The following is a 25339-nucleotide window of genomic DNA, read 5'->3' as shown; positions in this document are numbered from 1 at the left end:
TTAGGAATTTATCACTCAAACAACTTTACTTGATGCTAACCCAACTGCATTTTATCGCAAAATTGTGTTAAGCGATGACCCTCATTTTTGCTTAACGGATTTGTTAATAAGGAAAATTTCCTACACGGAAAAATAAAAAATACAGAAGACTTCCTACAATTTATTACACTCACAAAAATGCATCATTTGTTGCGGTTTACACGCTGGTAGCATCGCCACACACTTCTTAAAAATGAGGCCAAACCTCACGATAAGGTCAATGGATATCCTTGTCGAACCATGATTAATACTTTATTTTAAATATGGAATCATTCGAAAGAACAGTGATTCTTCTCTTTTTATTTAGGTACTTAACACCCACAGTGGCCGCGCGGCTTAAGGCCATTGGACCCGTTTTTTCCTGTCTTCTCAGAATCGTGGAAATGGCAAGGACGTTTAACACGAATTGATACATAATAAACTCTTTATTTATTTAAAATCTAATAAATAATATTCAAATAAAACTTTTTGTGTCATTAAAATTTTCTGATTCGCTTTACTTTTTAAAATAAATGACAAATTGTCGGTCCTGTTTTCGAAATTGGCCAAAACGACTGTCACGCCACAGTGAATTTTTGGACTTAATAATAGTTTTACAGGTATTTGTATGAAACAAATGGGTAAAATAATACATTTGATTGATTAACCCACGTGCTTTTTTTAATATCAGAAAAATAAATATTTTAAAGCCATTTTAGTTTGAGTATACATCAGCCAATTTTGAATGATTTTTTCTCACAAAATAATATATACTGCACAATAAAAATATTTTTTTATTATAAAATAACATTCAAGTAATACTATAAAAAATAATTAACAATGAAAAAATAAATAAAACCCTATAAATTCGGTACAATTAGTGACGCTATATTACCAAAACACGTCGTACATTTTCATGTATTTATCCTGTTTTCAGACAATTTAGAAATATAATTATTTTGCAAAATTAGCAAAAAGAGATCATTTGATCGATTAATCCATACAGTTTTTCTAATTTCTCATTTCTAACGTTAGTACGGTCAGTAATTTCAACGGGTGATGACGTCTTTTTTTTCAAAATGTAATCCGTCGCGAACATTATTTAACTCATAGAAAAATGACCTTTACTCGCATTGCAGTAACAATCAAAGTGGCAAGTTGCAATTATTTGCATATATACCTTTATGGTTCTATTCGGACCACACGACGTATGCCAGGTGTTATAATTTGTGTTGACAAAATATCAAACATCGTAAAATACCACTGAATGTCAAACTGAGAAAAATGTATTTTATTTTGTTAACTGTCAATTCATGGTGGAACTGCATTGTATTGTTGTTTTTATTTAATAAAACGCAATTTTTTTTATTATATAGTACTTATTCCACTTTTATTTATTATATTTGGACCGGTTTCGTCCGCCTCAGTGGGACAATTTCAATTGAAAATGTCCCACTGAGGCGGACGAAACCGGTCCAAATATATTAATTAAAATTGGAATAAGTACTATATAAAAAAAATGCGTTTTATTAAATAAAAACAACAATGAGAAAAATGTAGTTATATTATATTATTTATTATCTTGTAATACAAATGGTTGCAGCATGTGAGATATTGTAAGATAATTGAATCTAATAACCACGATGGCTACAAGGAAGTCCTGAAGGTATTCGTTCGGTGCAACATTTATAAAAAAAAATATTTTAGACTTGAGCAGTTTGGATAAAATATAGGTAGACTTTAATTGTTTTGATAAATACCTACTTGGTTGGGCTTTAAGCGATTTGAAAAACTTTGCATGTACTTAATACAGTTTTTATGTACCTGGGTGGCCATGTTTTGTTATTTTCAAAGCGACGTATCCAAGAGTATGTTTATTGGCATTACCAATAGAAACAAAATAATATTATTATCGATCTTAAGTGGTTTATGTCACAAATAGTAAATTGGTAGAAAATTTTAAGTAAAATACGTTTTCGAATGCTGTTATAGTAATGGCCACTGAAACATGTGTCATAATTTTCATAATCGTCAAAATATTAATAAAAAAAGTCTTTTGGGGCACAAAATCACGTACGTATATGTTTTATGATTTATGTATTTTTCAGATGGTTTGTGGTAAAATCTTTTTTTTTTCATACCGCCACAATTCAACTATTCATAATTAATTGTTTGTTAAATTTTTCATTGTGCACTTTGACAGGTAGGTGATAAAGTTTTTACCTTACTTTATTGTATTAATTTATTGTTAAGTGAGAATTAGCTGCTTTCGTTGTCAGTGTGTATTTGATGAGTGCGCATAGTGCCTGACGATGTCGAAAGGCGAAACCAGGATCGCATAAAACGACTCAAATGAAACACAAAACTCAAAACTTAAATCTATTAGAATTTAATATATTTAATGCCGAGTTGAATTGAATGGAATCACCGTAGGCATTTATTAGTAATTATTTAACTCAAGAAAAAATATATTGAGGTAAGAACCTAGTTCATTGAATAATAAAAACAATATTACTCTTCACATCACATGTGACAAGATTTTCATGAATTGTGTATTGCCTGAACTCGTTGATCCTAGACTAACACGGTCGATGGATATAAGAAACCCTCAATATAATAATTATCAAGTTAACAATTAATATCTATCAATATAATAATATAAATTATCAAATAATAGCTATCAATAGAAAAGAAAATAAAATTATAAAAAAACAATTTATAATAGTTATTCTAATACATTACATACCGTTAAACCTATACACTAATTAAGGAACCATTTATTAATTTTCTATACACTAATGTTCCGAAATCCTCCGCGGCGACCAAAACGTACTGCCGTCAAATACACGTTATTATAATAATGGTGTCTTAAATCATAATTGTTGTGTACTAAATTAAAAAAAAAAAATCCTCGACAAATATTCATTGAATTGCTTTCTTGTATGAGTCATGTTTTTATAATTTAATAAAAACGCAATAACAGAAATCTTTCATGCCATCTTGTGAATGTTTTAAACTTATAATTTGTAATGTTAGCTTATGAAAATGAATAAAATTATATTTATTTACACTTTCGTGTTTTTTTGTATTCATACACATCGATGTATATAATATACAAATTTGAAACACATCAGAAACATACATAAGTATTAGATTTTTTTTTGAAAAATATTTGCACTGAATTTCAACCTACAATATGATAGGTTCAAGAAAAGGTGTCACTTCACAAATTCAGCATATCAATAATTTGACGTTCTTATTTAGAGATATACTATTTTTATTCTTATAATTTATTCTACCTACTACAAAAATGTTTATTAAATTTGTTAGGAAAAAAATATTATTAATTCAACACTTTTAAAACCTCTGATTTCGTATCTACTCCGCGAGACGCCGAGTGAAAAGATATTTGATTTTTTACTTTGAAATGCGCTTCGCGGATGGTTATTTTTTGTGGCGCTTATGTCAAATTTGATTCTTGCGAATAAACCCATACGCCTTAAGCGTTAGACTATAACGCCGTGGGTTCCAGGTTCGAATCCTGGGTCTGGCAAGTACACATATTGTTTTTAAATTTGTGTCTGTCAGGGTACGGATCTAATAGGTGGAGCAAGTGGCTGACATCCATTTCTCGTAAAAAACAAAATCTGTTAACATAAACCTCTACTCTGTGGAGGCCCATATAATCTTATTAGAATCGTATATGGTCGAAAGAAAAGAACAATATGGATTCATCCGAAAGAACGGTGATTTCAACAAGAAATGTTATACAACTACCGCAACTATCGCTTTATTTGAATCAAGATTTGGAGATAAATTGATTTGAGAAATCGACATGTCAATTGGCATACAGGATTGTGCGATTTAACATCTCTGGATTATTTCCTGTGAGGCTTCGTGAAGTCACTGTTATATGCTGATAAACCAGCAGTATTTAACGCATTGGAAGCCAAAATTAAGCGTGCTATATGACCAGCAGTTCTTTAATAAAAGAAGTCCGAATTGCGCGCCCTGAATAAGACTTCGGCCTATCGGACTTTAAAAAAACCGCATTTGTTTTTAAACATACCAGGTCTAATGGCTTGTATTGTAGATAAGAGCAGCAAGGTTGAGTTAATTTATCATTGATTTGGTGAATTGCATTCTCAACTAATTCTTCTTTGATGATGGCTGCCTCATCATTATTCCCATACTTAATTTTCATCAGACAGTTTTCACGCTTCTGAAAATAACAACATTATTAATATTATGTAACTGTATCATCATTACGATTAGCTAGAAAGGGTCTCCAAGAGCTTTTTCTTCAATAATTGGTCGCCTTAGCAAGCTAACCAAGAACTTGACACGGCCACAAAATGCGGGCCTTCAGGCAGCATTTTTCGCGACGATTTTATGATGTCACAACTATTTTGGTCTGATCGTTGATTACAATTCTACACCAAAATACGGGAGTCTACTTCAAGACAAAGCGAAAAGGTACATGTAAAAGTCCCATAGTTCAGTATGAGTAGCTCACAGCCACTCAGAGTGAACTGTGGATGATTTTTCAGGCAGACCAAATGGTCTTTATAAGAAAAATGTAAGTACTTAAAAGTCTAGAGTATAAGGTTAGATAAGTAATTCTATGTAAACAATTTATACGTTAATATTATTATCAAATTGTTGTAAATTTATAACTAATTCAAATAAACTAACTTTTTAATAGAATCAAGCAAATGTAATCATTGAAAATAACTATTTACTAATATTGTTAAATTACAATTACGAATAATTTTTTATTGCTCTATTTTTTTCCCCATAAATATTTTTAACTAGTTGAACGATGTTCTAAAATAATATAATGTTTGGTTTATATAAAGGTTTCAATGAAAGAAGGGCATATTATATATAATGTATTAGAAAGATAACTACATGATAATCTACATTACATATTATTGTTTTTGCAAAATAACATACGCACAAGAATTCATGAGTAGGTGAAGGATAATAATATGTAATAAGCTCTAGTTATTTCGTAAGAATATAAAATCAATAACGTGATCGATCTATTTTTGGGCAATGTAAAATATTCAGCAGAAATGATGATATTTGTATAGCATACGATTGGCTGAATGTGAATACATTTCCGATCAATGGGAGACTAGTATATAATCGAACGTAAATGTCGTCCTATAACTGAAATATGATTCGCCAGAAATGTTGCCATATTTTCTCTATACCCCCGAACAGCGTCTAGGTTACGAGTTTAAAATTTTCAATAGAAGAGTGGGAAAGAATAGTCCGCAGGGGAATGACGTGCAGATGCCTCTGCGGAGATAAGTTCGAAAATATTCACTCGGAAAGGAAATTCGAGATTTAACCGCGTAAATAGTGGTGCATCCGATGCATTTATTTATTTTCCGTAACTTTTCGTTTCCCTTACTACGATTAGATTTGAAAAGGCATTTTAAGTGTAACGAAATTGGAATTATTTCTATTACCCCGCGTTTGATGTAAACAATCGCATCACCTTACGAAGGCATCACTCATCATCAGCCGCGCATGGCAGCCGGTTTCCAATACTTCATCGAGGACTTAAGTACTCAAATCAATAGTCCTCAATCTAGGAGGACAGTGACTCTCACCTCATGAATTTGTGTGACGTGTGTAATAAGATAAATAAATATGAAAATAAACATAAGTAGATATATAGAATAATATTTAGTGACTAAAATAAGTTTACATAAATAAATATTGTTGAATTTGTGAATAAAAATATTAGTGATAAGTAACCAAATAAGATTAATTATAAAAATTGTTTATTGAAGAATGATTAAATACTCGTAAATAATTAAACTATAATTACAAGAACTTTTAACTTAATACAGAGCCCCGATCCACATAACTAGTGTCACAATACGGCACGTGAGCACGGTGACATTGAATTTGAAATCACCAGCCGATTTTGGCATTTAACACAGTGGCCGTAAATTAAATTTAAATTAAATAAATAATATACCTATTGGATTCTGACGTCATCTGGGTGGCGTCTACAAGTTATTATAACGCAGTGTTGCTATGGTGTGTTCATAGATGTCGTTAAGAACTCTTACTTGACTAACCTCTCCGACCCCGCGCTGAGCTAGCCTAAAGCAAGGGTTCTCAATCTGGTCTAGGGACAGGGCCGGTTGAGAATTTAACGCCCTTGCATCTTCATCAGGACCGGGGTTACGTTACTGAGTAAGTTTTTTAAAATGCATTAAGCCTTGCTTATACCAAACCAAAATAAATACAAAATAATCTTCCATCTATAAAATATCCAAAATTCTCTATGAGTTAATAACTTATTATCGCTTGGTTTCGCAGGGTATCATCAGTAAATTATTTTTAGTCTTAGTTCAATTAAAACAAATACGTAGATACGGACGAAGAAGTTTTGTGTGTACTATATTTATGTTGGATATTAGCAGCCTATGTACACCCTTTGCCGCTGGATGATACCCATTTTGTATTACAATTTAAAAAAAAATATATAGGTATAGTATACAGATGACAATATAATATATAATACAATATATACCTAACAACAATAATCAAGGAGCATGTGTGTTATATGAGTTACCTGTGAATCACTTGCAAACGTCGACGCATCAAACTTTTCATACAAGTGACTGCTTTGGTCGACGGCTTGTGCGCATGGAAAAGCCACTTTATCGAAAGTCAGCGACGCATCGTGCATATGTTTATGGTACTTCAACATGGGCGCAGATGAAAAAAATTTACAACACACGTTGCAAACAAAATTTCTAACGAAAAATGAAGCTCTGTTCAACCTCAGACGGACATCTTTCGCAGAAGCAAGCGCTATTTCCTTTTTGATGTCCATTTCTTGCACTTCAATTTCACCAAACGACTGTGCAGATTGTTTCTCAAAGATATCAGGTGCTATCATACAATCCATGTCGCGGTTTACGAGCGGAGTCTGTCAAGAAATAAAATACAAGCATAAATCAATCAAAATCAACCAACATAAAGAATGCAAAGTTTCTGGACTATGACCACCTAGAAGGGCAATTTTTGAACGAAGCAGTATCGAAGTCGTTGTATGAGAAAGTGATTAGAATGTATGAGAAATTTAATTTCTAATTAGATTTTGACAAGCGCGTCTGAATGTGGCGGAGGCTTTTGAGCTTCATAAGCTTCGACGGTTGAGGCCCTAATTTTGGCAGATGGTAAACAGATTAAATGTCGGAACGTAATGTTGAAAGGCTCTTTATTTATTGTTTTTTGTCTTTTACATATTACCGTAAGAAGTGTTGTATTGTATTTAAATTCTCAATTAAGTATTTATTGTGTTTTGTTATACAGAAACATACATATTTTATCAATATTAGGTTTGCAAAATACATCGGAAGTTACGTTCACATTCTCGTAGGTACTGAATATTGTAATAACACTATTATGAGGTAAATATTGAAGTAAGTAGCTTCTTTAAGGATTAATTAGCTACGTACTTTAACAATCAATCGTTTTAATTCAGCGATAACTAATAAGGAGTGGTTAAATAATATGATAATGTCATTACCACATTTTAGGTTATTTTACATGTACCTAAAATGGAAGTGATTCACGCTGAAATTTTGTTGTTAAGATTTGGTAACCGGGCGGATCCATTCAAAATGACAAACGAGGCGTTCGTGAAAAAATTCAGGATATCGAAACCATTGGCAGATATATACATTTCAACTAGCTGTCCTGTGAGCATAGACAAGAATATAATGCATACTGTTACTCGACCATAAATGTCCATTCAGTATTTTTGTTGCATTATTGGACACCGTTCGAAGCACTATACCTCCTTTGAAGATACTGTTGCGTTTTGCTTCTTGTTTGCGTACTGCTTCGTTCAAAAATTGCACTCGATTGAATAGGTACGCCGAGGTTTGATTGTTTCGCTACGCTCATGTAGACACCCTTAACCGATTAACTGATGACCTACTATTTACTACTTAATTACCACATTTAAATATCATGGTAATTATATCTAATGGCCAACTAATGCAAACGTGCCGTCGCATTGTTAGCACTAAATGAGAACACAATCACTGCTGACCTTGACCTTTTAATTACCACATTTGAATAACACGTTAATTATAATATCGATTGGCCAATTACTCACAAACGCGCCAGTCGCGGTGTAAGCACTAAATGAGTTATTAAGGCCGGTTCGGATCAGGCGAGAAGTTTAGTAACTAAACGAGTACGAACAGACAAATTGAGTCGAGTACTTTAGTAAAATCATTTAGTCGTTCCAATCCATTCTGTTGTAATTTTTCGGTCAAGTAGCGACCCCCAATACCTCTCACTAAATACCAAAGAAGTGATGATATCGAATCAAACTCTGCATAGAAAATTTGGGTGGAATCATGGGACAATACGACCAAAAGCGGTTTATTGTGAGCATATGGTAACTAATGAATAATAGGTATCAGTTACTACGCTATAATATGCCTATCAAATTCTACTAAACTCCTACTGTGTAAATGTCTGAAATATTAAGATGAACATCTCACGATATATGTATGCAGAAGAATATCAATTTTTCTTAATCCTAAAAATATTATAATGTTCATAGGTAACGCAATATTATGTAGCGAAAATGACATAGGTACGGTATATAATAAATGACTATCATTTTTAGATTAGGTCCTGTCTGGACAGTTATTACTTTGACAGATCGTGAGAAATGGTTTGACGTTTCAAACCAAACCACTTCTGACGGTCAGAAAATGGTTTGAAGTTTGCTGGTACAGAGAACTAAACGTTAAAACTAAAACTATTCCGGTTTGCTTATAACGCATGCGCAGTGCGCCAGTTTTGACCTGTCAAATCGTTTAGCTAGAACGCCTAAATTTATAGTGAGATGCAGCATGGTAGATAATTTAGTAATATTTGAGGCTTACAACATTAATTTGTTACAAAAAGTTTTGAAAATAGAATTGGTCTATTCTCACCCCATTTCACGTAGATATTGCTTCCGTTTAATGTATTTTATGGCTGCAAGTAGTTTTTACTTACCTAAAAAGGACTCACGGGCGATTAATTTCATTTATTTACCATACAATTGATCACAATCTTAGATAATAGCATTAATTATTGCTTTACATTCGAATGATTGTGATGTACAAATAATCATCATAAATAAATGCTCATGATTTGACGAAAGATTTATAAACCTACACATAAATTGTTTTAAAATATCAGTGTGAGCTAAAACCACTAAATGAAACAAGTTGGAGCGAATTAATAATGGTGAAATGAGTTTCAAAGTTGCATTGCAATTTCAAACCTTCTATATAAGACGGCATTACGGGAAGAAAACGGCACATATACCTACGTACAATTGAACGTACCTGATGTATTAGCCTGTCATCTGAATATGAACAACCTGGTTCATCTTCATATAATGGGTGTGTTATATCTTCAATTATCTCGCGCTTGACGACAGCTGGTTGATCATCCGTCTCAGATTTTATATTAGAGAGGTCCGCCATATTAAGGTACTGAAAGAAACATTATTACATTTTTTAAACACGGTGAAAACAGTTTCAAGTCTCGCAATCACCATATAACGTTGTATAATATTTATATTTAACAAGAATTAGTAGATAAACAAACCTAACCTATAATATCACAGATGTATCGTAGCTGTCAATTTGCCTAATCAAGTATTCTTTTGAAACAAAGTTTAATGTCAACGAATGTCCTTACATTCTATACCTATCGTTGTTATTCTCAATCTAAAGTAATTGTAAATGAATTTAATTTCCAAAAACTAACCTCGAAATTGCGACTTGAAACGTCTGCATTCTCTTGAATTACATTAGTGCGAGGGTCCGGGTTGTTTAGATGGCTAGTCAGCGTGTCAAACAAAGGCTTGCCTTCTATATCAGAGTGTTCTCCATCACATTCTTGCTTTACATCCATGTTAAGGGTATATATTCCAGAAGCCACGCGTTACGTGACAGACAGGATCTATTCAGAGAAAAGTGTTGCCACATTACTAAGAAGTATTTTCCGTTGAAACTAATATTTATAATACCTAGGTCATTACCGACTGAACAACGAAATAGAAAGCCGTTAATTCACAACGACTTGTCCAACTTTTTCCGCCCTTCCCGTTGTTATCAATGGATGACCTGTCATTGTTCTATAGAGTGCTCATACTGACGCGTCTGTCATGTTCACACAGGGAATGGTTTGATTTGGATAGATTAGTTACATGATAAATAATACACTAGCATTAACACACCTACAATTATTAATATCATGCATAAATCAATGTTACATATATTTTTTGGAAAACCATATTACCACCGGTTTTTGTGTGAAGGACTAGTCTGAAGTTAACAGCTAATGAATAACGGGAGTGTATATTATTTTTGAGATTTTTTTATAAGTAATTCAATTTGAAACAAGAAAGGGTGAATCAATATGTCAAGCAATCTTTGATCTAATTTTGACAGCTAAACATTGCCACCACTCGTTGCTTGTGCAAAAAGATATGCTGAGGCTCTATTTATTTAAAGATGGCGCTGAATAGGTACATTAAAACTTGACATGGTGACAAACTTCAATAATAATTATTTGTATGTTTTGTTGTCGAAACAAAACAACGGAGTGAAAATGATCATAAGCATTTCCCCATCATAACGAGATCAGCGCATCTCAATTTTCAAATGCCAAAATGGTCCATCAGCATTTTTTCTATTTTCAAGTTTTCTTCTACAGACGTTGTAAAATCATTGCAGTAAGCTATTGGCTGGGTATAATTGGAAAATACGAAAAATGGATATTTAATATCGCGAATCAATATGCTGACACCGGATGAGTTGTTTATCTCCATATAGTTTTTATCGAAATATTAAATAGTATTAATTCTCCGACCGCGTACTATAAATTGGTGGCAGCACTATAAAATACCACAAACAATAATTTTCTTTTAATACTACCTAATAACTTTCTGGCAATCCAAAATTGCGAGGATAATACGTTTTTGAGCAAAGTACAAAAAATGGATCCAAATAACGAACAACATCAAAGCGAATCTAATAAAGAAGGACAGTACTAGTCTGAAAGCCCGGGCTCTTACGTAAAACAAGACATTTCAGACGACGATAGTTGCACATTTGAGGTTAGTTTTTCAGAACGTGTTTATTATAATATTATGTTTTAGAGCGCGATGCAGAACCATACTAGGCGCGCTATAGGAGCATGGGTAGATCGTCGAAATACCTTTAATCTATCTGAAATCAATTTACATGCATAAACGATAATACAATTACAATCAATCGTTGAACGAGGTGCTTTTAAACGATCAGTTTTGTTAAACTGACGTGTAAATGCAAAACTTAAACGGAGCAGTGTTGCCATATTTTGAAAGTGGAATTATAGTACAGTGCCTTCAAAATTATAGTATTTAGGCAAAAAATATAGTACGCGTTGAGTGACCAATAATTTACTTGCATTTTCAAAAAATTTAACGTGGGGTAATTAACGTCTAGTTTTTTTAGACAAAATATCCATGAAGGGTAATTAACGTCTCGTTTTTTTAGACAAAATTCAAATGTTAAGTCAGTTAAAGCCAAATTTTATGTTACTACGCTTCCCTTTTAAAAAATCGAATCTAGGCGCCTCCTCCCCCCTTACTTCATTAAATAATACATTTTAAAATAGTCAACGATGTACCTACTTACGAATACAAAAATGAAAAAAAAATAAACAAGGTTTTACTACTTATATTATATTAATTTTTGACGAATGTGCTTGTTTATTAGCACAATCAATTTCAATTGTAGTCAATCCAAATTCATCTTCGTTCATTGATAAATCGATTCTATTCTATCGACTTTTTTTTGCTATTAATAAAATAATGTGAAAAGTGCATTAGCAAACTAACCAAGAACTCAGTAAATAGATTTTTAACTCTTTAGTGCCAGACCCAATTGCTCACGTTAGTGTCACCCGTGTCCATATGGACACGCAATTATTGTAGTACAGTAAACTTTGCCTAATTGTTATTTTGAAATAATAATTTGGTTTATAAACGTTAGTCAGTTGAAATAAGTACACTGCTTCAATGATCTAGCTGACATAATAAAAATAATATCAAGTGTCAAAGTGGCCATTCATTTTATAATCACAAAATGATGGACTTATGTTAAAGGTAACCGTGATTTTCTGATTATATTGTTTCAAAGATTAATATTTCTGTTATTGAATGCATTATAAACGTGTTCAGTTTCATGATATATAATTACGAAATGGAATTATTTTTGTTCATGTGGTGTTATTGCATAATGAATTAATGCGTGTCCATATGGACACGCGTGCCATTTAACACTACAAATTTAAATTATTTTTTGTTATCAGTGTTATCACTATATTTTTTATAAAATATATACCTAATTCTCATTTTGTCAAATTATTTAGTTTCTGGGATATGTCTAAGATTGAAGAAAGAGAAATGCTGGTAAATAATGCATCGAATGGACTTTATGAAGCTAGTGATGATGATAATATCGACGAATATAGTATTATTATTTATCTCACCACCAACCAGATCCTGCGGTTTTAACAGGAGGATGTTGGTGGAACAATCGATAATTTAAATCATAGACAATTAAAAGCAGATACACAAATGAAATCTAGGAATGCAAGAACATAGATAGACCAATCTGATATTTTATACTGCAACTGGAGATTCTACACGCAATTACACCAAGCTGCACAAAATATCAATTTTACGGGAAAAATGTTGAAAATAAGAACGCTGATGGATCTTGATAGGATGGATATTGAAAACTATGTACATCAAAATCAATGGTTCTAGCAGATATACGATTTAATGGGTTAAATTATTTTATTCAAAAAAATAAAAAAAATCGACACTGCGATTGATTTTTTGAAAGAAAAAGAAACATCTGAAATCAGAACGCAGTGAAGAAAATGCAATATTAGCTTGTATGTAATGTGTATTGAAAACTATCATACTTTATAATAATTCTACTACGAAACCATACAATCCAAAAAAAAAAACTTGATAACATAAGTGTCACGCGTATCCATATGGACACGGCTATTATCTCAAAACATAAAAACGATATGAAAATTTTATTTTCACTATTCATTCTCTGTTATATTACAGATACATAAAAAATGTAAATAAACAATTTTTAAAACAAATAAAAATTCATGTCACACCATCAACAAAATTGATGTGTCCATATGGACTCCTGTGCCACTAATGAGTTAAGGGCTAGAATGATTCTATTAAATTTTGTCGAAGTTGCAAAGTGGTGACTATAATTTTTCATACATCTTAGCTTACGGGCTAGACAATATGTCTGTCTCGCAATCGACCTGCTCATGTCTGCATGAATCCGCCCAATGATGGTCCAGGCCTCATCATGGCCTTAGATTCTCTGAGGATGCTTTGCTTTAGGCGATATTAGTAGGTATTGAAGTCATGAAATGATGTACCGTACTGTATAAAAAATGGGACGGTATTTTATCTAGGGGTGTCACTGATATCGACACTCTTGTTGGACTCTGAACAATAATAACTGCTATAATATAAGCTCCCACGATGGCCGAGTGGTAATGTATCCGCTTGGTAAGTAGAGGGACTCTGGTTCAAATATCGGGTCTGGTAAAATTCAGATATTGATTTTCAATGTGTGTTTGAATCCAGAGGATAGAAGTTTGGTTGAGCAAGTGGTAAACATCCATTTATCGTAAAAAGTAATGCTATGAAACCTGTTTGTGGGGCGGGCGAGTCCACACCGGATTGTGGAGATAAATAATAATAAGAATATAATAATCAAATTTTTAATAATAAAGTGTTATGTGATTATGTTTTTTACAATGGATTGTAATAAAAGAATATTATATAGTTTAACCTTTTTATTATCCAAACCCCATAATATAACAGAGCTGCCAATTACATTTTCAAAACAAAAATATAAAATTATTATTTTTTTCAATATTGAAGATAGGAACATAAAAACATCAGAAACAAACCCGTTGCTATAATAACTCATGAGTTCCGTAACCATGGGATGACCCTCCCTTCTCCGCAGCGATGCTACAAGAGATCTAAGTTTAGCTTTTTTCACATGTCACCACACGTAGCGATGGACCTAGGTATATCGTATGACCGTGTTCATGCACAATGCCCCAACACTGGATAATCAATTCTTTTTTATCATTTTTTTTCAATCTCAAAATTTTATTATTTTTCTTATGAAATTTCTAAATAAAATGATGGAACATAAAACTAAAATAATCATAATTTACATTGCAGAGTATTGTTATTTCATGTCATTTAAGATTAGTTAATTAGGGAGCCTCTATATGGGCATACCTTGCATTTATGAGGTTTTTCACCCGTGTGTCATTTCATATTTTTTAAGATTATTAAGAAGCAAACACCTATGTGAGCATACCTTGCATTTATGAGGTTTTTCACCTGTGATGTGTCATTTCATGGTTTTTAAGACTACTAAGTTGCGAGCATCTATATGTGCATAACTTGCATTTATGAGGTTTTTCACCTGTGTGTGTCATTATATGTCTTTTAAGATGACTAAGTTTCGAGCATCTATATGGGCATACCTTGCATTTGTGAGGTTTTTCACCTGTGTGTGTCTTTTCATGGTTCTTAAGATTACTAAGTTGCGAGCATCTATATGGGCATACCTTGCATTTGTGAGGTTTTTCACCTGTGTGTGTCTTTTCATGGTTTTTAAGATGACTAAGATGCAAGCATCTATATGGGCATACTTTACATTTATGAGGTTTTTCACCTGTGTGTGTCATTTCATGGTTTTTAAGACTACTAAGTTGCGAGCATCTATACGGGCATACTTTACATTTATGAGGTTTTTCACCTGTGTGTGTCATTTCATGCTTTTTAAGATGACTAAGTTGCGAGCATCTATATGGGCATACTTTACATTTATGAGGTTTTTCACCTGTGTGTGTCATTTCATGGTTTTTAAGATGACTAAGTCGCGAGCATCTATATGGGCATACCTTGCATTTGTGAGGTTTTTCACCTGTGTGTGTCATTTCATGGTTTTTAAGATGACTAAGTCGCGAGCATCTATATGGGCATACCTTGCATTTGTGAGGTTTTTCACCTGTGTGTGTCATTTCATGGTTTTTAAGATGACTAAGTCGCGAGCATCTATATGGGCATACTTTACATTTATGAGGTTTTTCACCTGTGTGTGTCATTTCATGGTTTTTAAGATGACTAAGATGCGAGCATCTATATGGGCATACTTTACATTTATGAGGTTTTTCACCTGTGTGTGTCATTTCATGATTTTTAAGACTACTAAGTTGCGAGCATCTATACGGGCATACTTTACATTTATGAGGTTTTTCACCTGTGTGTGTCATTTCATGCTTTTTAAGATGACTAAGTTGCGAGCATCTATATGGGCATACTTTACATTTATGAGGTTTTTCACCTGTGTGTGTCATTTTATGAATTTTAAGATCACTATTTGCGATGAACTTTTTAAAACACACATCGCATTTATGAGGTTTTTCACCTGTGTGTGTCATTTCATGCTTTTTAAGATGACTAAGTTGCGAGCATCTATATGGGCATACTTTACATTTATGAGGTTTTTCACCGGTGTGTGTCATTTCATGGTTTTTAAGATGACTAAGTCGTGAGCATCTATATGGGCATACCTTGCATTTGTGGGGTTTTTCACCTGCGTGTGTCATTATATGGTTTTTAAGAATACTCAGTTGCGAGCATCTATATGGGCATACCTTGCATTTGTGAGGTTTTTCACCAGTATGTGTCATTTTATGTGCTTTGAGATGATCTAGTTGCGAGAATATTTCTTTGTTTTCATTAACAATCCCGCCTGTGTGAACCATTTTGTGACGTTTTAGAGCACTTCCACATTCAAAAACTGCGTTACAAAGGCTGCAAATCAAATAACGTGAGAAATGTACTACTTTTCTCAGAATAAGTCGAAGTTCCTTCGGAGTCTCTCGTTCAAAGATTTCTCCTTTAATGTTTTGTTCATCTATCGTCACTTCTGAATACTGTATCAGTCTATCTTGGATTCCATCAGGCGAGGATTGTTGACACCTGTCTATATCGGGATGTTTTGTGAAAAAGCCTTTGGTAGAAACCTAGAAAAAACAAAAATAATCGAAGTCAATATTATTCTAAATTAGATTAAATAAATATTATGAAATAAATAATTAAATAAATTAGCTTGTGCCTTTCAGTATCTTCAGATATTAAAGTGTAGTGATAATGAAAATGACGTTAAGAAATGGTAATAGTAGCAACATAGATAATACATACAAATAATGTTAGAGAATGATCCATAAATAGTTTTTAAAAAATTCACCTACATGTAACATCAAAAGAAAATGCACAAAACAGACAATGACACAATTGTGTTACTACTCTTGGATATATGTATAAATCTTATATAGTTTTGAATGCAAAATTTAGATTAATGTGAATAAGATGGTTTCACTTTGATGTGTTTATTTCTTATATTTCTTGGTAAAATAATTTAAAATCACCAGAATAACGTATATACTATGAGGTAATTTTGCGCCTTGTTCTATAAAAAAGATTGTAAGCTTCGTGTAGAACTAGTAATTTCTGTGTCAGTGTGTTATTGGAGAGTGTGTATAGTGTCAGAAGATGCCGAAAGGCGAAACCAATGTCACAAAAAATATTCAAATTGATAGAATGTATATTCAAATTTTATCACACAACAAAGATCAATATTGTTAACAATATTTTAATATTATAAAATATTCAATAATTTACTATAACCATCTTATATTGGCTACGAATATAAAGTGTTGTATGCAGTGTTACAGACTATATCGGAGACGGAGATTTATACCTGAAAGTTCGAGAGAGAATTTCTATTCAAACTTCATCAAGCGACTTCGATCAACAGTTTAAACAATATTTTAATATAACATACTTCTGAATTATTGAAGGCACGCATACTTGGACGGGGTTATGCAGTAACCAGTTAAGCGACACTTTTGTGTTTTTGCGTTTTTCGGTTTAACGACAATATGACTATGTTTTCTACGTTTTGCAAAAAAGATCGTGGTCAAATTCGGTCTATATTGCCATCTATGAGACTTTTAAAAAATGTGTTAATTAATTAATGAACAATTCCGTTTTGCAGTAAACAGTTATCCACCAAACAACATGTCCGCTATTGTCAAACTGTGATGTCACGCGTTGTCGTTTTTTGCAGTTTTTAACAATATCTGCCTAGTTACGAGTATCATTGCCCCACTCACTTAAATTCATTAAAGTTATTGTTTTTTAAGCTACCGTTGAAATACAAGGCTAAGGTAAGCTGAATTGAATAATAAAAAAGGGTTTTTTAGGATGTGTCACTTTCAGCCTTCACTTAACTGATTATTGCAAAAATTATTTTCACACTTTTATGGTGCATACTCAGTTGCTTAACTGATTATTGCGAAATGTGATTCACGTTTTTCATTTTATTTGGTGCAACTGGTAGTTGCAAGATGATTTATTGAAATATTTGCTTGATACATAAATATTGCCTAAGCAATAAAAAAACTGTCTTTAATAATTTATTAGTGTATAATAAGGAATTTTTATATAAAAATAATTTTATTTATATGTAAATGGGGATTATTGATGCTAATATATTTTCTATATTGTAAAAAAACACATCATTTTGTAATAAATATTCCATATTCATATTGTTTTTTTAATAAGCAAAACCAAATTCGTAAATAATTGATGTGTTAATGGAAAATCAGTTAAGTCACACTGTTGGTGCTTGGTGGGTTACTGCAAAACTAATATTCTTTTTTTTGGAACGATTACAATTTTTCAATAATTATTTACTTACCTAATATATTATAAACAACGGATCATATTATTAAAAAAGTCTTTATACAATCACAAGGTTTGTTTTCAAGAAATAATTTACAAAAAAAATTATAGCTCGACAGATTATCTTGACTAAATGGTGTACGTTTTAACTTCAAATGCTTATAACTCAAAACTTCATTTTGGTGGATAACTGGTTACTGCATAACACCGTCCACTTAGCGTCGCATAAGGACGGCAGTTATCCAAATAGCGACACTCTCGAGAAGAAATGACTCGGTTTATATAATTTACACATAAAAATGTTATAGCATGAATATTTTTCTAATTAATAAAGTTTAGCCGTTGAGCACATCTGATATTTAAATAATGATCTGAGCAAAATAGCAAGTTTTTAATAGTGGTAGTTCAAGTATTATGGCTAACCTACTTATAAACGGACCTGCGCAGAAGCACACTTACTTTCGTGCGCATATAGTAAGTGTGTAAACGCTGCGTCTTTGTGTGAAAAGTGCTTTACAAAGGCAACCACGAGAAATTATTGTTTTTAATTTAACCGAATATTTAAAAGTGATGAAAACCTGTACAATTTTATGATAAGTAGATATATATTTCTACGGAAAATGATGTTCACAGTTTGCGTTTTATAGCAATTTTACTCAAAAGGCAATAAAGACATTATTTGAAAATTATAAAAAAATGAGAATGGGTCATCGATATATTAATATGTATACTAATCACTTCTACTATTTAAGTGATAATTTGTGTTCTCCTAATTAGTAAATGAATACATACCTGCAGCAATACAATCAGTTAAAGTGGCTTTAATGAGTGTTTTCTTAAAAACTTAATAAATTACCCAGTATTAATTAATAACCTATCATAATAATTAGGAAGTTAAGACTTTAACTAATGGCTCTTACAATACTCTCCGAAGCGCTTTCCAAATTAAGTTACCATAGGCAATCGGCTTTTGTATTTTAAATTAAAGTAGGTAGGTATTGATTACTTTAATCACTTTTTTCAATACGACTGGCTAGGTATTAATAGTACGGAGATTTATTGAAATTTTAAAAGTCAACTTACGATAAAAATCGGCGAATAGAGAAGCAAATGTTACAATATATAAAATTGAATATACCCCATGTCTTGGTGTGTAATCTGAATGTGAACACCCGGGTTGAGGATCTTCATCAGAAAATGGTGGCATTTTATCTTCAGTGAATTCGCGCTTTATGTCAGTCTCAGCTTTGATACCAGTGACACCCGTCGCAGCGAACTGAAATAAACAACGTTTCATATTATAACATGCTGTCAATAAGTACATATTATTAATATAACATATTAAAATGTTATAATCTAGGTGAAAGTAGGCTGTTAAGATCCGACATAAATAGTGCACACTAAACATTATCAGGCATAATTATTTGTTTTCATTAAATTAGTATTTAAAATTCCATGAAATTCTGCCTTAACTAAGCCATAATAGCACGGCTAATAATAAGAGCTTTCCAAATTGAAGTACTATTGCCAATCGGCTTTTGTATTTCAAATCAAAGTGGGTTCTTTAAAATGAAAATTTAAAGGTAATTTAAAATACACGTAAACTATTATCGATAGGCCGCCTGGTTATTACGCACCAGGTTCGTCTTTAGAATCTAATGACTTAATTACTTTAATTTAGTATTTTTTTTTCCAAAAAAAGTTTTTTTCAGTTTGTTATATATTTTCTCAAAAGTGTTTTCAAAATTATGTATGTTCCATATATTATATAAAATTCCATAAAAATGTTAATATTTTATAAAGGAACGTCTCTTGACAATTTATGTCTGAAACGAATTCTACAATTTCTTGACAAATTGTTCGGCGCAGAGCGGATACTTTGGAGAGACTGGTAGCTTTGGGTAGCCTCCAAGGCAGATGAAACAGAAGAAGAGTGACCAAGTAAAAGAACTGACTGAGAGCAGCCTTCACTCTGCCCTGATAGAAGCAGAGGATTGAGAGGAGTGGGAATTCTTGATCGCTTAAAAGATGATAACATTCCAAGGTGGTCAACATCCTTTACCATGAGGGAACGACCAAGAACTAATGGGAAACATTGAAAATTTACAGATGTTTTGTGCTTTTATTTAGCGACAATAACTGTTCACACGTAAGATTGCTGACTGTCGTAAATAGTAAGCGAGACGCCATGTTGTCATTTTATGGTAGGTACCTTTTGACAGATCGTGAAAATCGGTTAACCTCAAAATGCGCGGTGTAGGTTGTTATTTTTAGCAGGTTTGCCAGTGTCGCTCTACTGCGCAGGCACGGATATCGAACAAATCCCATCTGTCACGTGAAAATTCAGAAGCGAACTTTTTTGATTCATGCAAGCAATCTTGCAACTTGCACAATATTACGTGTGTACACTTGGATTTTCTTTTTATGGCCTCGGTAATACGTACTGTCAGCAGTAAATCTTTGCATTACAACTATCATGAAGAGTTTCAAGTTATCAGCAAACAACATAAACAGCATTTTTAATTACCAATGCTATGTCATTTATAAAAAAAGTGAACAGCAATGGCCCCAACTTTCAGCCCTGAGGCACACCAGAAAATGTTTTAAATGTCATGTCTGTGACTGATAGAGGGTGTACGATACGTGACGATTCTTAGAATTCTCCCGAATAACGCGATAAATCGTTTAACGGCCTGCTCCAAATGCATGCTGCTCATTCATTATAAATGACCGGCGCCATCTATAGATTAATACTTGAGTCAGCAAAGAAATGACTCAATCCTCGGAGAAATCATGCTGTGCATGATCATCTCAAGAACTCTTGCAGGTGAATAGAGAATGGCTACTTTTCCACATAGTTTTCCACTGATGACTCCGTACCACTCTTATGAATTGGAGTAACCTTCGACACCTTCTGTGCTTCTAGAAAGATACCCGTCTCCATTGCCAGGTTGAATATATATATGAAAGTGGCCCTTGACAAAGTCAATACAGCTTTTTAAAAAAAATCTTGGGACATGTGCGGTCCCTAAGAGCGAGTATTCTTATTTTTTTTTAATAAATCTAAACACGCCATCCTCATCAATTGGGAAGATGTCAACGGATTGGGCACCGCATTATCGTTTTCTCTACATATATATGAACGCGACATACATGTTTCTCCGTCTAAACGCGCCCATTCATGTAGCGTCTCGAGACAATGGTGTCGCGTGTGAAACGGCTCTAAGATTAAAACATGTATTGCTAATTCTAACCCTCGATATAAAACTGCACCAAGGCAAGAAAAATAACACATTATACAATTGAACAAACCTGATGTATTGGTCTGTAATCTGAACCCGGTTGAGGATCTTCAACATCACATAATGGGTCTATTACATCTTCAATAATCTCGCGCTTGATGACGGATAGTTGATCATCCGTCTCGGGTTTTATATTAGAGAGGTCCGCTGAAAGATACTGAAAGAAACATTATGGTTAACACAGTAAAACCACTTTCACGTTCAATGTCTAATTATAGTCAAAATGAATTAGAAGATAACCTGCCCTAACCAAATAACAAATGTATCGTAGCTGTCAAAATGTATAGGTAGTCGAGTTATTTTTAAAATCAACGGTTAATATCATTGTATGTCACTACGCAGTTTATAAAAAAGCAACATATTATTATTCCACACTAATCGTTGTTATTTCAAATCTAAAAAAATCAGTTTAAAAAACTAACCTCGAAATTGCAACTTAAATCGTCGGCTTTCTCCTGCTTTACTTGAGTGCGAACTTCCGGGCTGATTGGGTGGCTAATCTGCTTATCAAACAAAAGTTTGACTTCTTCATCAGATTGTTCTCCATCACATTCTCGCTTTACGTCCATTTTAATGGTAAATATGTCAGGAAGAACGTGACAGATAGGATCCATTCAAGGTACCTACATTAATTTAAGAAAAGTGTTGCCGCAATACGTAATTATTTATTATGTATGGCCTAAATACTTAAAAGTCTATTCCGTGGAAGCGATCAAACAATAAACTGTGTTTTATTGGATTTAAGTTTTGTACTATTCTATTTGAGGAGGTAGTTTTTTTTCACTCGGGTTTTGCCTTTCGATATTTTCAAGCACTATGCGTATTCACCAATGGCAAATACACACTAACAGCATATACTGTTACACCCGTGACTATTGGGCCTCTCTCGATAGTCTAAATTGCGTCTAATTATTAGGTGTAAACATGTCACCTGACTTCTAGTCAACAATGGGCGTACGTACGTCCAAAATTACTTGATTAACTGTAAACATGTTCAACATGTAGGTACTTAGCAAGTAAGAATTGAATCTAATTATAATACTAGTATGTCAGGGAAGAATGTGATTGTGCCGAATAAAAGAGACGAAGACAAAGAAATTCGGGAGTATGTAAAAAGAAAAGATGGCATCGTTGCTCAATATAAAAAGAATGGAAAACAATACATACCTAGTCACGGGAGGACTTGGTATTGAGTTAGCGAATTCCTGCGCTAACAACTTATTCATGTAATAAAAAACGAATTCAGATAATAATAAATAATTAAAATATAAGCGATATAATTAACATTATTAACGTAATAATATAATATTAATTTGGATAGGTACTGTTAAACATAAGTTTCTTTTCTAAAAATAACCCTTGAAAATATTATAAAGCCACGTTTTCAAAAAATAAAGACTTTTCATTTATTATTTAATTTTTGTGAAACCCGGGTCCTACCAACATCCCGAGATAGCCACAGGACCCGAAATATCTCAATATGTACCTACACTGTGATTTTTAACCTATATATTAAATCAATTAGGTACCTAATACAACAAAGTAGAGACACTTTATTGCCTAACCATTCAGTCAAGGATCAAGTAAGTATAACAAACATGACATTGTCAAAGGGCCATGTCTTTATTTGACTTTGCCCTGTCCATCCGTGCTTGGTGCAAATCACACCCAATGTCCGTGTGCCTGGCTCAAAAATGGGTGGCATTTGGTTTGTATTACACTGACAGATATGTTCTTTTACCACGTTGAAGATTAATATTGTATTTAACAACGTCTGTAGAAGAAAACTTGAAAATAGGAAAAATGCAAATGGGTCCTTTTGCCATTTGAATGCCGAGATGCGCTAATCTCGTTATGATTGAGGAAATGCAGACGATCATTTTCGTGCCATTGTTTTGTTTAGACAACAAAACACTTGTGGCAACACTATTCTAACATTACCTTGAAAGGATACTGTCTGTCACGTAACACGGGGCTTCTGGAATATATACCCTTAATATGGATGTAAAGCAAGAATGTGACGGAGGACACTCCGATACAGAAGGCAAGTCTTTGTTTGACATGATGCCTAGCCGTCCAAACAACCCGGACCCTCGCTTTCATGTAACGCAAGAGAATGCGGACGTTTCAAGTTGCAATTTCGAGGTTAGTTTTTGGAAACTAAATTATTTTACAATTACATTAGATTGAGAATAAGAATGATTAGTTTATTATTGTAAACTGTGGAATTTTTACATACTATTTAGGAACATAAGGAGATATTAAACTTTGTTTCAAAAAATTACATGTTTAAACAATTTGACAGCTATGATACATACGTGTGATATAAGTTAGGTTATCTACTAAATCATGTTAAATATAATTATTATAAGTACATCGTTGTATGGATGTTTCGTGAACTGAAACTTTACTGGTTTTACTGTGTTTACAAAATGTAATAATGCTTCTTTCAGAACCTTATAGCGGAACTCTCCGATAAAACATTTGATAATCAACCAGCTGTCGTCAAGCGCGAGATTAATGAAGATATACCACACCAATTATATGATGATGAATACCCTCAACCGGGTTGTTCATATTCAGATGACAGGCCAATACATCAGGTATGTTCAATTGTACGTAGGTATATGTGCCGTTTTCTTCCCTTGATACCGTCTTATATTGAAGGTTTGAAATTGCAATGCATCTTTGAAACTTCATAAAGAACTATTATAATATAATTCAGTCAAACTTGTTTCATTTATTGATTGCGGAGTAGATTCGAGCTATTGGCGATTGCTAAAACAGATATTTTGAGACAGTATTGAGTAGGTATATAAATCTTTTGTTTAATCACGTAAGTATATTTAAATATGGCGATTTATACATCACAATCATTCGAATGTAAAGCAATAATTAATGTGATTATTAGTAAATATAATTAATCGCCCGTGAGCCCTTTTTAGGTAGATAATAAAAAACTACTTTCAGTCATAAAATACTATAAACGGAAACAATATCTACGTGAAATGGAGTGAGAATAGACCAATTCTATTTCCATAACTTTTTGTAACAAATTAATGGGTACTGTTCGGTTATCAACCTAATCTAACCTAAACTAACCCAAACTAACAAATAATCCAGTATATCGGGTATTTTCAAAATGTGTTTTCCGCTGTATTCCTGATAACCGAACAGCAATTCCTTACCTTAAATAACTATTAAACGCCAGAGTGACAGTTGGTACTTTAAAAATAAAAAAAAACGATAAATAATTACATAATTTCGTAAGTTAAAATATATAGAAATAATCCAACGGCGCTTCAATAGGCGGCCCATTTTCTTACGTGTCTAATTTAACAAGATAATTAAGAGCTAGTCGAAGAATCTAGGTTATCACAAGTTTTGTGTTGTTACGCGAACGAAGTATAACTTCTAACGTGCGTACATAATTACACACACAATTTTTTTTTAATTGTCCGACATTGAAATAAAATATATTTCGAATTTTACTGATCATTAAGTTATTTTTATTGTTCTATTTTATTTCTCTGTTTTATATTATTTTTATTGATTTTTTATTTCTATAATAAAAGAATTTTTATATAAAACACTAATTTTAATAAAATTTTATATGAAAAGGAGCATTTGGTTTTTTTCTATTAAAACCATGAAGCCGCATATGCAAGTTTGTTCGTCAATTCTCAAACTATATGGCCGCAACTGCAAAAATCCACAATATAATTTAAAAAAATATATTTATATATTTAAGAACTACAGTAGGGTAAAGTACACAAAATGATTCTAACATGGTACAACTTTCTGCTATCTACTGCAATTAATTAAATTGTAGTTAATTATTTTACATTCAAACTCAAATTACACAATATCATGTTATTTGCAGTTACTACGCTATAGATCTCAATGTGCGATATGTTTACAAAAGGAAGATTAAAGTACGCTATGTGCTGCAGTTAGCCGGAATGTCTTTCGGTGAGTATACATTCACTTGCCAAATGCAGTCGTACATTGGTGGTCACTGAAAGCAGAGGATGCAGCTGTGGCAGGTCTTATCCAGAAATGGGTTGACTCTGGCTGATCATAATGGTGATAC

This window comes from Rhyacophila brunnea, unplaced genomic scaffold (assembly GCF_057557595.1).
Source record: "Rhyacophila brunnea isolate RB1 unplaced genomic scaffold, BYU_Rbru_1.0 scaffold_142, whole genome shotgun sequence".
Lineage (NCBI taxonomy): Eukaryota > Metazoa > Arthropoda > Insecta > Trichoptera > Rhyacophilidae > Rhyacophila > Rhyacophila brunnea.
This window is presented reverse-complemented; position numbering follows the sequence as displayed.